Source organism: Aquarana catesbeiana, linkage group LG12 (genome assembly GCF_042186555.1).
Source record: "Aquarana catesbeiana isolate 2022-GZ linkage group LG12, ASM4218655v1, whole genome shotgun sequence".
In the NCBI taxonomy this organism is placed as follows: Eukaryota; Metazoa; Chordata; class Amphibia; order Anura; family Ranidae; genus Aquarana; species Aquarana catesbeiana.
In genome coordinates, this window is record NC_133335.1 from 82,072,648 (window position 1) to 82,088,173 (window position 15,526).

Consider the following 15,526-nt stretch of genomic DNA (forward strand, 5'->3'; position numbering starts at 1 on the left):
TGAAGGCAGCTCTAGCAGAACTTTGGTTCGATTGAATTATTTTGCAGTGTATCCCAATACACACTGATGACTTTTGAGTACTAATACCCTCAACATCAGTGTCAGTGGACACAATAACAACCCCCAACATTACTGTCAGTGGGCATGATAATAACTTCCAACATCGGTGTCAGTGGACATGATAATAACCTCCAACATTGGTCTCAGTGGACATGATAATAACCTCCAACATCGGTGTCAGTGAACATGATAATTACCTCCAACATCGGTGTCAGTAAACATGATAATAACTTCCAACATCGGTGTCAGTGGACATGATAATAACCTCCAACATCAGTGTCAGTGGACATGATAATTACCTCCAAAATTAGTCTCAGTGGGCGCAATAATAACCAAACATTGATGTCAGCGGACACAATAATAACCCCCAACATTGGTGTCATTGGACAAGATAATAGCGGTCAACGTTGGTGGTGTCAGTAGACGCAATGATAACTCCCAACATTGCTGTCAGTAGATACGATAATAACCCCCAACATGGGTGTCAGCAGACGCAATAATAGCCCTCAAACATTCTGATTATATGGATTACTTTGATTGTATTCTATGTATATATTTTTTTCTGTACTCTGAACTTATAGATGATTGTGCTCTCTAAAATACTACTGAGAAAGCAGTCACTGCCTCAAAACATGTTGAGAAGATATGGCTAAAATCTGTTGTGATAGACCATAAATACTAGGGATGAGCCGAATACCCCCCAGTTCGGTTTGCGGCAGAACATGCGAACAGGCAAAAAATTTGTGCGAACACGTGAACACTGTTAAAGTCTATGGGACCTGAACGTGAAAAATCAAAAGTGCTAATTTTAAAGGCTAATATGCAAGTTATTGTCATAAAATGTGTTTGGGGTCCTGCCCCAGGGGACATGTATCAATGCAAAAAAAAGTTTTAAAAATGGCCGTTTTTTCAGGAGCAGTGATTTTAATAATGCTTAAAGTGGCCCATTACCATGCCCTTTGAGTCTGGTATGGATATTAAGGGGAACCCCACACCCAAATAAAAAAAAAAAAAAGGTGTGGGGCCCCCAGGCCCTATTTACTCTGAACAGCAGTATACAGGTGGTCCCCGGGTTACAAACAAGATAGGGACTGTAGGTTTGTTCTTAAGTTGAATCTGTTTGTAATTTGGAACAGGTAAATTTTTTTGGTAGCTCCAGCCAAAAAATCTATTTTTAATCTTTTTGGATAACATAGGGAAGGGTTATCACCCCTGTAACATTTGCTTTTTCTGTCTGTGCCCCTGCTCAGAAGATTTCACCTCACTTTCTGTTCCAAAGACAATTGGATTTAGAAAATTTTGGGTTATTATGGAAACAAGGAATTGTGATAAAGCATCAGTGGAGACACCTCTTTCCCATATTAACTCTTACAGGAGAGAATTTCCCTTACTAGGGGTAGATTTCCTCTCACTTCCTGTTGTCTCCCTCCTTTTGTAAGTAGGAGTCTTTTGTAATTTGGATGTTTGAAAATAGGTGACCGTCTGTATATACTATACGGCCTGCCCTATACGCTCTGCGGAAAATTGGGCCTTAGGTGTTGGTGGTACCAGAACACTGTAAGCTCTCACAGTTACTCTTGGTGGGCGCTGGAACGGGCCCTGCTGTGAAATATTATATCAAGAATTGTAATTACATTCCCCTGTTAAATGGGGGTAAAAAAATTGGGCCTTAGGCAGTGGTGGTGGTAGTGGCACGACATTGTAAAGCCTCACAGATACTCTTGTTGAGGGCAGGAACGGGCCCTGCTGTGAAATATTAGAGCAAAAATTGTAATTACATGCTCCTGTTAAACAGGGGCAGAAAAATTGGGCCTTAGGCGTTGGTGGTGGTGCCACAACACTATAACCCCTCACAGATTCTCTTGCTAAGCGCAGGAACGAGCCCTGCTGTGAAATATTAGAGCAAAATTTGTAATTACATGCCCCTGTTAAACAGGGGCAGAAAAATTGGGCCTTAGGCAGTGGTGGTGGTGGTGCCACAACACTATAACCCCTCACAGATTCTCTTGCTGAGCGCAGGAACGAGCCCTGCTGTGAAATATTAGATCAAAAATTGTAATTACGTGCCCCTGTTAAACAGGGACAGAAAAATTGGGCCTTAGGCGGTGGTGGTGGTGGCACAACACTGTAAAGCCTCACAGATACTCTTGTTGAGTGCAGGAACAGACCCTGCTGTGAAATATTAGATCAAAAATTGTAATTACGCGCCCTTGTTAAACAGGGGCAGAAAAATTGGGCCATAGGCAATGGTGGTGGTGCCACAACACTGTAACCCCTCACAGATTCTCTTGTTGAGTGCAGGAACGAGCCCTGCTGTGAAATATTAGAGCAAAAATTGTAATTACATGCTTCTGTTAAACGGGCAGAAAAATTGGGCCTTAGGCGGTGGTGGTGGTGGCACAACACTGTGAAGCCTCACAGATACTCTTGTTGAGCGCAGGAATGGGCCCTGCTATGAAATATTAGATCAAAAATTGTAATTACGAGCCCCTGTTAAACACAGGCAGAAAAATTGGGCCTTAGGCAGTGGTGGTGGTGCCCTGAACCAAAAATATTCTTAGAAGCTATCATCATGAAGATTGAGGAGGAATAGGATAGTCACTCAGCATAATAGGATAGTCACTCAGCATATGCAGTCTTCAAGGGATCCCTCATCCATAGAAAAATCAATCGATTACATCAGCATCAGGTGCTTGGTAGCTAGTGATCCAAGACTAATTCATTTTTATGAATGTGAGCCAATCAACAGAGTCTGTGGACAGGCGCACTCTGTGATCGGTTTCAAAGCCTCCAGCAGCACTCAATGTGCATTCAGAAAGAATGCTGGATGCAGGACAGGCCAGTAGCTCAATTGCATATTAAGCAAGCTCTGGCCAGTGGTCCATTCTCAAGACCCAGTAACCCAGTGGATGTTCTGTTGGAAAGGTCTCCAAGTCTGATCTTGCCCCTAGATATTTCTGCACCATGTAATTCAGATGCTGGCAATGGTTGCTGGAACCGATCAAACCTTGGCCTGAGGATTGAAGAATTGTCTGAAGGCATCAGTCAGCCGGCCACCTTCTCCACCGCTCTTTCTGTGACTGAACGAAGCCTCAGCAACACATTGTCCAGCACCAGGAAGTTGTAATCTCCCAGGCTCTGGAAACGCATTGCACAAACCTTTCTGCAAAACCTCCCGAAGATGTTTCATCCTCTGCTCCCTCTGCAAAGGCTGGATAAGTTCTGCAACCTTACCCTTGTAACGTGAATCAAGAAAGGTTTCCAGCCAGTAATGATCCCTCTCCTTGATACCACGAATCCTAGGGTCCTTTCGCAGGCTTTGCAGGATCAGGGAGCCATGCAGCATAAGTTTGCAGAGGCATTCGATCCTGAGTCCTCTGGGTCACTAAGGATCACACGATCCTCAACCACCTCCTCCCAGCCACGTACAACTCCATGGGTTTCTGGGGACTGAAAACGATCCCTTGAAGACTGCTGCTGATGCTGAGTGTTATCCTCCACTTCCATGCTGACACAATCCTCTTCCTCCTCCTCTTTTTCTTCCTGTGTGATCGGTTGGCCCGCAGTAATACTGGATAAAGGGGGATTTGAGTGGTAAGCAATTTCTCCTCTTCCTCCCGCTGTTCTGCCTCTGCCCTGTCCATTATTCCATGAGGCGTGTGCTCCAACAGGAAGACAAGAGGGACAGAGTCACTCATGCATGCACTGTCACTGCTCACCATCATCGTGGCCTCCTCAAATGGTGACAGGACAGTGCATGCATCCTTGATCAGTAGCCACTGGCGTGGCGAAAGAAAGCCAAGCTCCCCTGACCCTGTTTTGGTGCCATACTCACACAGGTACTCATTGATGGCCCTCTGCTGCGTGTGCAGCCGCTGCAGCATTGCCAACGTTGAGTTCCACCTGGTGGGCATGTCACAAATGAGTATGAACTAGGAATACAGGCTGTTTTGCCTATAGGGGGGAGGGGAAAAAAGATTTTTTTCCCCCAAGGGACTTTTAAGGTGCTCTTTAAATCAATAGTTTAATCAAACAATTTCTGTACAATTATATAAAAAAAATTTTTATTTTATTAAATCAAGATTAAAACATCTGTGTCTCACATGAAAAACTGAGACATGATTCTAAAAATACTTAGACATGAACAATTTCACCTAAATTCATTCACATTATACAGTGTAACATAAAGCAACTACTTAAAGGTGCCATGACAATCTGCCGCTTGCTCGACATGTTTCGCTCTAATAGGCACCTTTAAGTAGTTGCTTTATGTTACACTGTATAATGTGAATGAATTTAGGTGAAATTGTTCATGTCTAAGTATTTTTAGAATCATGTCTCAGTTTTTCATGTGAGACACAGATGTTTTAATCTTGATTTAATAAAATAAAATTTTTTTTTATATAATTGTACAGAAATTGTTTGATTAAACTATTGATTTAAAGAGCACCTTAAAAGTCCCTTGGGGGAAAAAAATCTTTTTTCCCCTCCCCCCCTATAGGCAAAACAGCCTGTATTCCTAGTTCATAGTCGATTATGGGATGTGGTGCTTTCAGTTGACTATCTTTGTCCTTTCCAAATTCATGTCACAAATGAGGCGGTTCTTGGGCAGGTTGCATTCCCTTTGAAGGTCAGCCAGCCGAGCACTGGCATTATATGACAGGCGGAAATGACCACAGACTTTCCTGGCCTGCCTCAGGAGATCCTGTAAGCCCGGGTACCTGCTCAAGAACCGCTGCACCACCAAATTCAGGACGTGAGCCAAACGGGAACATGGGTCAAGTGTCCCTGTCGGAGGACGGAGAGGAGGTTGGTGCCATTGTCGCATACAACCATTCTTGGCTGAAGCTGGAATGGCGTCAACCACCTCTGAGCCTGCCCCTGCAGAGTTGACAGAATCTCTGCCCCAGTGTGGCTCCTGTCCCCTAAGCGGGACCAACTCAAGCACCGCATGGCATCTTTCTGCCTGAGTGCTTGCGTAGCCCCTTGATCGCCTACGGAGCACCGCTGGTTCAGAGGACAAATCTGCAGAGGAAGAGGCAAGAGAAGAAGAGGAGGGGGTGGAGGAGAGAGGTATGGCAGAATCACCACTACCAGCATTTTGGAGGCGTGGTGGCGGAACAAGCCCCAACAATACTGAACCCTGTCCTGCATACTTCCCAACTGCCAGCAGAGTTACCCAGTGCGCCATGAAAGAAAGGTAACGTCCCTGTCCATGCTTGCTGGACCATAAGTCAGCAGTAATATGCACCTTACTGCTGACCGCCCTGTCCGAGGCCAAGACATTGTCTCCCACATGCTGGTAGAGAGCCAGAATGGCCTTCCGTGAAAAGAAATGGCGTTTGGGAACCTGCCACTGAGGTACCGCACATTCCACAAATTCACGAAAGGGAGCAGAGTCTACCAGCTGAAAAGGCACCAGTTGCAGTGCTAGCAATTTGGCCAAGCTAGCATTCAGATGCTGAGCATGTGGATGGCTGGGACCGAATTTCTTTTGACGGTTTAGCAACTGGGGTAGGGAAATTTGCCTGCTAAAATCGGATGTTGGTGTACCGCTAGCAGATTGTCTGCAAGTACTTGGGACACCTATTTCTATACCTTCATTCCTCTCAGTGCAGGTTTCTGAGAGGACTGGAGGTATAGTGGGGTTGGAGATCCCAGCTGATGAGGAGCAAGGAGAGGTCCGCCTTGTTCTTTGGTGTGGGTCTTTTAAGTGCTGTTGCCAACAGACTGCATGGGAGGTCATCATATGTCTGGTCAAGCATGTGGTGCCCAAGCGGTTGCTGTTTTGGCCACGCTTGATACGCTTCAGATATATGTTGCAAACAGCAACAGTGCGATCTCCTGCACACGTGTCAAAAAAGGCCCACACCGAAGAACTTTTCAAAATATGCGGAGAGTCAACAGTGCAGTTAAACCCCCCTCCAACATTAGTGTCAGCAGACGCAATAGTAATCTTCAATATTGGTGTCAATGGATGCGATAATAACCCCCAACTTTGGTGTCATTGAACCCCCAGCATTGGTGAATAAATAATAATAATGCAAGAATAACCCCCAACATTGCTGTCAATGGATGCGATAATAATTCCCAGCATTGGTGGCAGTGGACACAATAATAACTTCCAGCATTGGTGTCAATGGACGCAATTGGACAAGATAATAGCCCCCAGTGTTGGTGGTGTCAGTAGACATGATGATAACCCCCAACATTGCTGTCAATAGATGCAATAATAACCCCCAGCATTGGTGGCAGTGGACACAATAATAACCTCCAACATTGGTGTCAATGGACGCAATAATAGCCTCCAATATTGGTGTCAGTGGACGCAATAATAACCCACAGCATTGGTGTCATTAAAGTCAATAATAACCACCAGCATTGGTGTCACTGAACGCAGTAATAACCACCAGCATTGGTGTAGTTGAACACACATTCTCCTGCACTGCTTTCACTCTCTTACAATGCCGGTAACAGCCAGGGAAATAGCATTTTCAGGAGGGCCCTTGTGTTTCTTTAAATCCGCTCAGTGTTTTTGCTGATCCACACATTGCTGTAATGTCTCTGTGGTTACCTGCCTAGCAAAGAAAGTGATAACCTGTCATCAGACACGAACGCAGCTATTGCTGACGCCTACTTCTGAAAATGCCAGTTGCCTGGCTGTCATGTTGGCCCCCTGGCTTCAATATTTTGAATGATCAACACAGAACAAGTATGCAGGTAAGGGCTTTTCTTTTACTTTTACAATCTGCAAACTTGTTCAGTGATTTCACTTGTCAACATAACAACCAGGTGATTAGCATTAACATTAGTAGCTTGGTAATGGCAGCCTCCATATTTCTTTCCACAAAGTTTTCCTTTAAGATGCCTATCAATAAAGTCTGTGCTCCCCTCTGATCCTAGGGGTACTCGTTATTAAGGGCGTGATTGTTGCTGGTGGAGAAGCTACTTCCATGCACGCTCTATGAGCCACCATGGCCAGCAGGGGAGCTGTCAGTATGGCACCCTGGACAAATCAATGGCCGGTGCGGCCACTGCCACTGTTTGGCACTGGACCTGGAAGACTGCTATCATTGTAGTATCAGCAACTACAGTGATTCTCCACTTTTACTTCAATCCCACAGGTATGGCTCAAACATACTTATAACTTCAAGCTGGTACAATGTAATTGTAATAACATTTTTATACCTGGAGTCTAAAGTAGTTGTAAACCCTTACATATACAAAGTGAAGTGACTGGCCTCTGTGATACACAGAGATGAAACAAATTCTCCTACATAAGTTGTACCTGATTATCTGCAGCAATGGAGTCATTTACTATAGTGCAGCATGCTAATTAGCACTCAAATTACCACAATCACGGTAATTAGCGCTAAAGTTTAATTCACTATAGCGCTGGTGAAAAAATACTCCCAAAAACGAATTTACTATAGCTCCCAGAAAACAGATAGTGCCCAAACCCTTACTCTTGTTGGGACCTGGAGTAGTGCACATGGAAATAATGTTTAGAGCATGATATAATTGCCTAAATGGTACTGATATATGAGGTATATTGTTTAAAGATAATCTACTTTTAAACTGTGTGAAAAAGTGATTTCTACACTGAAATATCTTTAAAAGTCTGAGAAGAGATAAATTCCCCGTCTCATTACAACTAGGTGCCAGCACAACTGAGCATGCTCAGACATGTAAACTACTCTCATTCTAACTCCCATGGCTTTTTTTACCAAGAGTTATAGTAAATACCAAAATGAGCGCTGGGTTAAAGAGCTTCTTCTTCATCTATTTTGTTTTTAAACACTTCAGCCCCAGAAGGATTTGCCACCTTAATGACCAGGCCATTTTTGCAATACGGCACTGCGTTGCTTTAACTGACAATTGCGCAGTTGTGCGACATTGTACCAAAATTGACATCTTTCTTTCCCCACAAATAGAGCTTACTTTTTGTGGTATTTGATCACCTCTGCGTTTTTTATTTTTTGCATTATAGGCAAACAAACAGCAACAGTTTTGAAAAAAAAAAAAAATTAATTCATCAGTTTAGGCCGATATATATTCTTCTACATATTTTTGGTAAAAAGTTTTCCAATAGGCATATATTGATTGGTTTGCGCATAAGTTATCACGTCTACAAATTATGGGATAGATTTAGGGACTTTTATTTATTTTTTATTGTTTTTACTAGTAATGGCAGCGATCAGTGATATTTAGCGGGACTGCGACATTGCGGCGGACAAATCTGACCCCAAATGACACTTTTTGGGGACTAGTGATATTATTACATTGATTCTTGCTATCAAAATGCACTGATCAATGTAAAAATGACACTGGCAGGGAAAGGGTTAACACTAGGGGGGCGATTAAGGGGTTAAGTGTGTTCCCTCAGAGTGTTCTAACTGTAGGGGGGATGGGCTACCAGGGACATGACAGAGATCACTGTTCCCGATGACTGGGAACAGAAGATCTCTGACATGTCCCCTCTCAGAACGGGGATTTGCCTTGTTCCCCATTCTGCCTACATACTAGGCGATCGCAGGTCGCCGGCGGACATCGAGTCCATTCAACCCGCGGGCACACTCCTGCAGCGTGCAACTGTGCCCGTGCGTGCCGACATACAGCTACAACGATTCCCGCAGGAGAGCCAACCTGCCAACGTATAACGATACCATTGCTGATGCAAATCTAAAATGAGTCACAATTTTGTGTGTTTTAATTATTTCTAAAGGATCCTAATTTCAGCCCAAAAACTGTGATGTGTGTACCAACATCAGAAATAAAAATGTAATTCCCAAAAATCAGAGGGTAACATCACTATACTACACTCACACACCAAGAACCACCAAATATCACAGAATAAATCAAGAAGAATAACTCCTGACTAATGTAATTCCACCACCTATATGTCCAAAGAAATACATTATTTATGTGTAGGAGGGTTTCACATGTGGCAGCACAGTGGCTGACAGGTTAGCACTTCTGCCTAGCAGCACTGGGGTTGCTGGTTTGAATCCCAAACATACCATTCTGTGTAGAGAAGTTGTCTGTTCTCCCTATGTTGTTAAATATAACTCCTGACTTAGGTCCTTACATAAATTATATCTAAATGTAGTTTTTATGTGTAGGAGGGTTCCACCATCATTGCAAATTGTGTCATATGTTTTCCATGGGCAATGACTATAATCAGCTTTAAAGAGGAACTGCAGTCTGCTCACATAATTTGTAATAAAAACATCTTTGCCATTCTGAAGCTTCCCTACAACCACTTTGCATATTATTTTATATATACTGTGTTTCTGTACTTGCCAAATATACTGCACAAATCTCCCTCCACTGAGTCTGGCTGCATCCATTTTAACTGTGGGCAGCTGAAGCTGCTGCCAGTTCACTTCCTGGATTTATACAGACACACACCTCCAGCAAACTCTCACGAGAGTGAGAGAAAGAGCTGTGCATGATGTCATAAGCCTAGGCTAATGAAACAGAACAGAAAAGAAACAGAAAGTGGGCTGTATAAGGTATTTACTGGCAGAAAAAAATGTTTTACTATCCAAAGTTAAAACAACAAGGGCAGAAGATTTAATAGATGGAAAGCTGAAAAAATGACTAAAGGTCCGCTTTAACATTTCCCCACCAGCACTAATTGCAGCCTCTTACCGAGCCAAAACCCACAAAATGACAGCTGTTTAGCTGTCAGCATGCTGACAGTAATCAGCCATACCCAGCCTTCAAAACAGATGGCATATGCCAGAAACAGGTTGTTCATCGGCTCTCTGGCCTTCCACAGTACATCTGCATTGATTAACTTCTTGCACAACTGGGACTTAGGATTGTTTTACACCACAGAGATGCAGCTTAAAAACATGTAGCAGAACAGTGGCTCACAGGCAGAGGCGGCTCTAGGCTTTGTGAGGCCTTAGGCATAACCTAGACCTGAGGTCCCATTAACGTCTATAATTGGAAAAAAAAATAATTCAAGCAATAAAAATTAATTGCATATATTAAGAGTACTAGTGTCAGTACTCTCTATCTCAGCGCTGGTGTCAGTGTGCTCCATCACACCAGGGCTGAGATAGAGCACACTGACACCAGGGGTCTTAATATATGCAATTAATTTTAATTAATACTTAGTACTGGGCGCTGGTGTCAGTGCTCTCAACTCCCCAGTCACCTGCACAACCACCCCCCAGTCACCTGCACAACCACCCCCCAGTCACCTGCACAACCACCCCCAGTCACCTGCACAACCCCCCCCAGTCACCTGCACAACCCCCCCAGTCACCTGCACAACTCCCCCCCAGTCACCTGCACAACTCCCCCCAGTCACCTGCACAACCCCCCCCAGTCACCTGCACAACCCCCCCCAGTCACCTGCACAACCACCCCAGTCACCTGCACAACCCCCTCCCAGTCACCTGCACAACCCCCCCCAGTCACCTGCACAACCCCCCCCAGTCACATGTACAACCCCCCCAGTCACCTGTACAACCCCCCCGTCACCTGTACAACCCCCCCAGTCACATGTACAACCCCCTAGTCACCTGTACAACTCCCCCAGTCACATGTACAACCCCCCCAGTCACATGTACAACCCCCCAGTCACATGTACAACCCCCCCAGTCACATGTACACCCCTGTCACATGTACACCCCCACCCCCAAGCCCATGTACCTCACACATAGCAAGGCTCTGTCCCCTCACAGCTTAGTCAGTCGGCTGCTTACAGACAGGCTACAGCGTACTGGAATTGGCTCCGCCTCCACCACGGAAGCCCCGCCCTGGAAGGAGGGTGGACTCCGCGATCCTGTGCTGAGGTGCTAGCTGTGCCCTTGCACAAGATATCGGCTGAAAGGACGGACAGGATTTGCTGGTGGGCAGGACGGACAGGATTTGCTGGAGGGCGGGGCGGGGCAGTTGACGGTCTCTGGGTGTGTGTCTGCTGGTGTTCTGATGAAAAGGACACCTACTGTTCCAGTGGAGTTTTCTTGAAAGGGGTGGAGACTGGGCAGTGCCCTGGTAGGACGGGGTGTTACAAAGCAGAGAGGAGGCGGACTGACTGTACTCTGAATGAGGTGGCACGAAGCTCCGCTGACTGTACCTGGGACTGATGTAGTATGAGGATAGCCAGAGGCGGTTCTTTAGGCAAAGTAGGCGGTGGCGAGGCCCCTGGGGGGGCGAGGCCTTAGGCGACCGCCTACTTTGCCTAATTAGAGAGCCGCCTCTGCTCACAGGCTAGTACTTCCACCTAGCAGTTCAAATCTCAATCCTGCTACCTGGCTAGAGGTTTATATGTTTTGGTGTTAAAGTTTCTTTTTAACCAGTGATGACATTTTTGATGGGTTTCACATAATGGAACCCCAAGAAATCACATTATAAATCAAGCAAGTGTGGGTTTGCAACAAATCTAGAACTGGGGAGTTCTGGCCCAGATATGGATGTCTAAGTCTGGTGTGATGCTGCACACATATTTTAAGGTTGTATGCTTATGACGAATGACAAACGTGCTTTGTCACCAATTTGTGTGAAGTAGTCCTCACAAAGTTGTTGTTTCCTGTTTTGGACACCTCCACATGCCCAACAACATACAAGTTTGACTTGGAGATTTTTGGGATCACTGATCATGGGCAGAGCCTTGGACATTTGTTATTTTGAGGTTTACCCTACACAGATATCAATGCTGAGGCATTCTTTCATTTGTAAAGAGTGTGTATTCTTGAAGAACAAGTGTGAGCACTTGAGGCCTACATGAAGAGACAGAATCAATTACACTGGTGGGTGTGTCCTTCACTGGGTGGGTAGAATATGGTGGGTATTGAGACTTTAAATGAAGCACATGGTATATGTGCCTCCATCTCTGGTTCAGGTAAACAAAAAGGAGGTTTGGGACTTTAAATGAGGCTGTTGACTTGTTGAGGTTGTATAATAAGTAAACATATTTAATAGGCATAAATATATATTAGAGTACATGACAATGATACAAAACATGTAAAAAAGTAATTTCATATATATATATATACACATACACATGCACACATAGATATATACATGTCGGCTTGACAGCCCATAACAATAAAGAATAAAAATTGTTAGTAAAGTTGTATAAATTCATGTATGAACACATGTCATGTGGACGACACATCGCAATATTGTAAATTCGGTAAAAGATTGTATGGACATTATTAATTGGAGCTGTTATATTTGAATAGATTCCTTTTAAAAGGCATGTGACTGCATCCTAAATTGCTGACGCGTTTCGTTTATGAACACTTCCTTTAGGGGTGAATGCTCAAGAATATATGGAATGAAGTACGATGGTGTATAGTGACTGTTGGGCCAGGGCCAGAAAGGATGGCTGTCCCGGGAGCTGAGGTAGTCTAGAGCTACGTACCAAACAGGGCGCATACAACAGGGTCCCCAGAGCACAGATTGCCAATCTTCATGTGTATCAAAAATGGTGAACAGGGGTGATGACTACCAAAATAATCTTAGGTGTGTGCATAGGAGCAGAGTATTCCTGTGGGATGCAAGTCTCCAAGTGTATAACAAAGAAAAAAAACTTTTATTCTTTATTGTTATGTGCTTACATGTTTTGTATCATGTACCGTATTTTCCGGCGTATAAGACGACCTTTTACACTTAAAAAAAATGGGCAAAAAAAAGGGGGTCTTCTTATATGCCGGGTATAAAATGCCGCCCGCTGGATGTCAGCCGCCTGATGCCCGCTGGATGTGGGGTAATACTGTATGTAGCTTTGGCTACATACAGTATACACCACTGAGCCAATCCCGGCGAGCAATGTCTTCTATTAATGAATACAGAGCCTTCTCGGATTGGAGTAACAACCTCTGCCAATCCGAGCAGGCTACATATAGGAAAGAAAGGCAAGTGGACTATTGCGGTACATATAAAGGAGTTATAACTATATCATACGAAACGCTGCTAAAAATTTCATAAGATTTCACAAAATTTATTTATACAAAAATAGCAAAAAGACAACGAAACATAATTTAAAAAGGTTTAGATGACATGATATTTCAACATGTTTCGCGGATTTACCGCTTCATCAGGACAATACGATTGGGAAGGAGATATAAGACACCAGCTAGCATCTAAGTGAAATCCATGCCCCCTCCTCCTCATTTTTCTTCCACTCCATCTATACTCATCTCCCCTTTCTTCCTATCCTCAACCATCATTTTTCCACACGTTGGTATGTTCCTCCTTTTATTGTGGTGGTGCCCTTTTATCATCCCTTATAGATGACTGACACTTACATTGATCATCTGATCACCCATTTCCATACTATTTCACTTAGATGCTAGCTGGTGTCTTATATCCCCTTCCCAATCGCTGGGGGAGACCTAGCCGGGCTGCCTCATTGCTGCACACCCTCCTGGGCTTGGGTAGGTAGGTCTATTTTTCACCCTCCCCATTTCATAATTGTGTAAAAATCCTCTACATGGTACTTATTTTTGTATTCTTATCTATATTTACAGATGTATTGTCCTGATGAAGCGGTAAATCCGCGAAACATGTTGAAATATCATGTCATCTGAACCTTTTTAAATTATATGTTTCGTTGTCTTTTTGCTATTTTTATATAAATAAATTTTGTGAAATTTTTACCAGTGTTTCGTACGATATAGTTATACCTCCTTTATATGTACCGCAATAGTCCACTTGCCTTTCTTTCCTTGGTGAGTCTGGTGTGGGACCCACACTCCCAAATTATCCTTCTAAACTAATTTGGACGATGGTACATTCCATTGATATATACTTTACTTATTTTTCACTGTGAGGCTATACGTTTTTTTTTACAGGCTAGATATAGTCAGATTGGCTTTGAGAGTCAAAGAGGCGCGGGCTGATGATGTTATAGCCTCTGCCAATCCGAGCAGGCTTTGTATTCATTAATAGAATACATTGTTCGCTGTGATTGGCTCAGCACGTTATGGCTCCAGCTCCAGCAAGAAGAAGGAAATATGAAGCTTCGGAAGGGGGGTCGTCTTATATGGTGAGTATAGGCAAAAACTGGAAGATTAGGGGGTTCATCTTATACGCCGGCAAATACGGTACTCAAATATATATGTATATATGCATATTAAATATGTCTACTTATTATCCAACCTTAACAAGTCAACAGCCTCATTTAAAGTCCCAAACCTCCTTTTTGTTTACTGGGTGGGTGGAGGTGAGCAAGCTTAGCTAGGTTATTTAAAGGCCTGAATCTTTCTTTGCAGTGCGTATATTGGGTTACAAATAGATGGTTTTTGTGGGTCAGGGGGTGCATAATTCCTGACCCACACCCCACTAATACCCCGTACACACGATCTGACATTCCGACAACAAAATCCATGTTTTTTTTCTGACGGATGTTGGCTCAAACTTGTCTTGCATACACACGGTCACACAAATCTTGTTGGAAATTCCGAGCGTCAAGAACGCGGTGACGTACAACATGTACGACGAGCCGAGAAAAAGGACATTCAATAGCCAGTGCTGCTCTTCTGCTTGATTCCGAGCATGCGTGGAACTTTGTGCGTCGGAATTGTGTACACACGATCGGAATTTACGACAACGGATTTTGTTGTCGGAAAATTTGAGATCCAGAACTCAAATTTTGTGTGTCAGAAATTCCGATGAAAAATGTCCGATGAAGCCTACACACGGTCAACAACAAGCTCCCATAGAACATCGACCGCGTGTACGGTGCATTAGGCTGTTTGATAATTGCTTCTAAATCTCACATGTTAGACTTACAACTGCTATGTAATCATAGCTCCCAACTGTTCCTGATTTTGAGGGACTGTCCCTGATTTGGAGCAATGTCCCTCTGTCCCTCATTCCTCCTCATTTGTCCCTCATTTTGGTCTGATCTATATAGTTGTATATAAAATGTAATTTTTTATCTATCAAAAAGTGTTTCCCAGTGCTAAACCTTTCATCTGATTTCTAAATTGCTGCATTTGTAAATTCCAAAAGCCAATATGAAGATATAGTAGTGGTATGACAACGTCCAATAGGACGAAACGTACGTCGGAAGGCAGACGCGCTGACGTCATCGTTTCTATCCCACTGTGAACGGGTGCATGCAGGCCGGCTGGCTGTCCTACGATACATGCTTTTAATTCGTTCTTTCCATGTAAGTGCAATTACTTTTATTTAATAAATTGTCTATGCGGACTCACACTATGGAGGATGTGTCTTTCATTTCCCTGGGTTCCTCCTGCTGAGTTTTGGTTTCTTTGGACGGAGAGTTCCGGGTTGTCCTCCCCCTGTGCTGAGACCGATGGTGGTGTCCCTGCAGAGTGGATTTCTAACATAAGCTTGAATAAAGCTTACCTCTGGTAAGCGTACATCATTATAGGTGGTGGATCCTTTTCACTGGGTGTTTGCTGATTAAGCCTTCAATCACTACTTGTGGAATCATCTGTTTTAAGGACTTTTTTTTTTTTTTTTTTTAATTGAA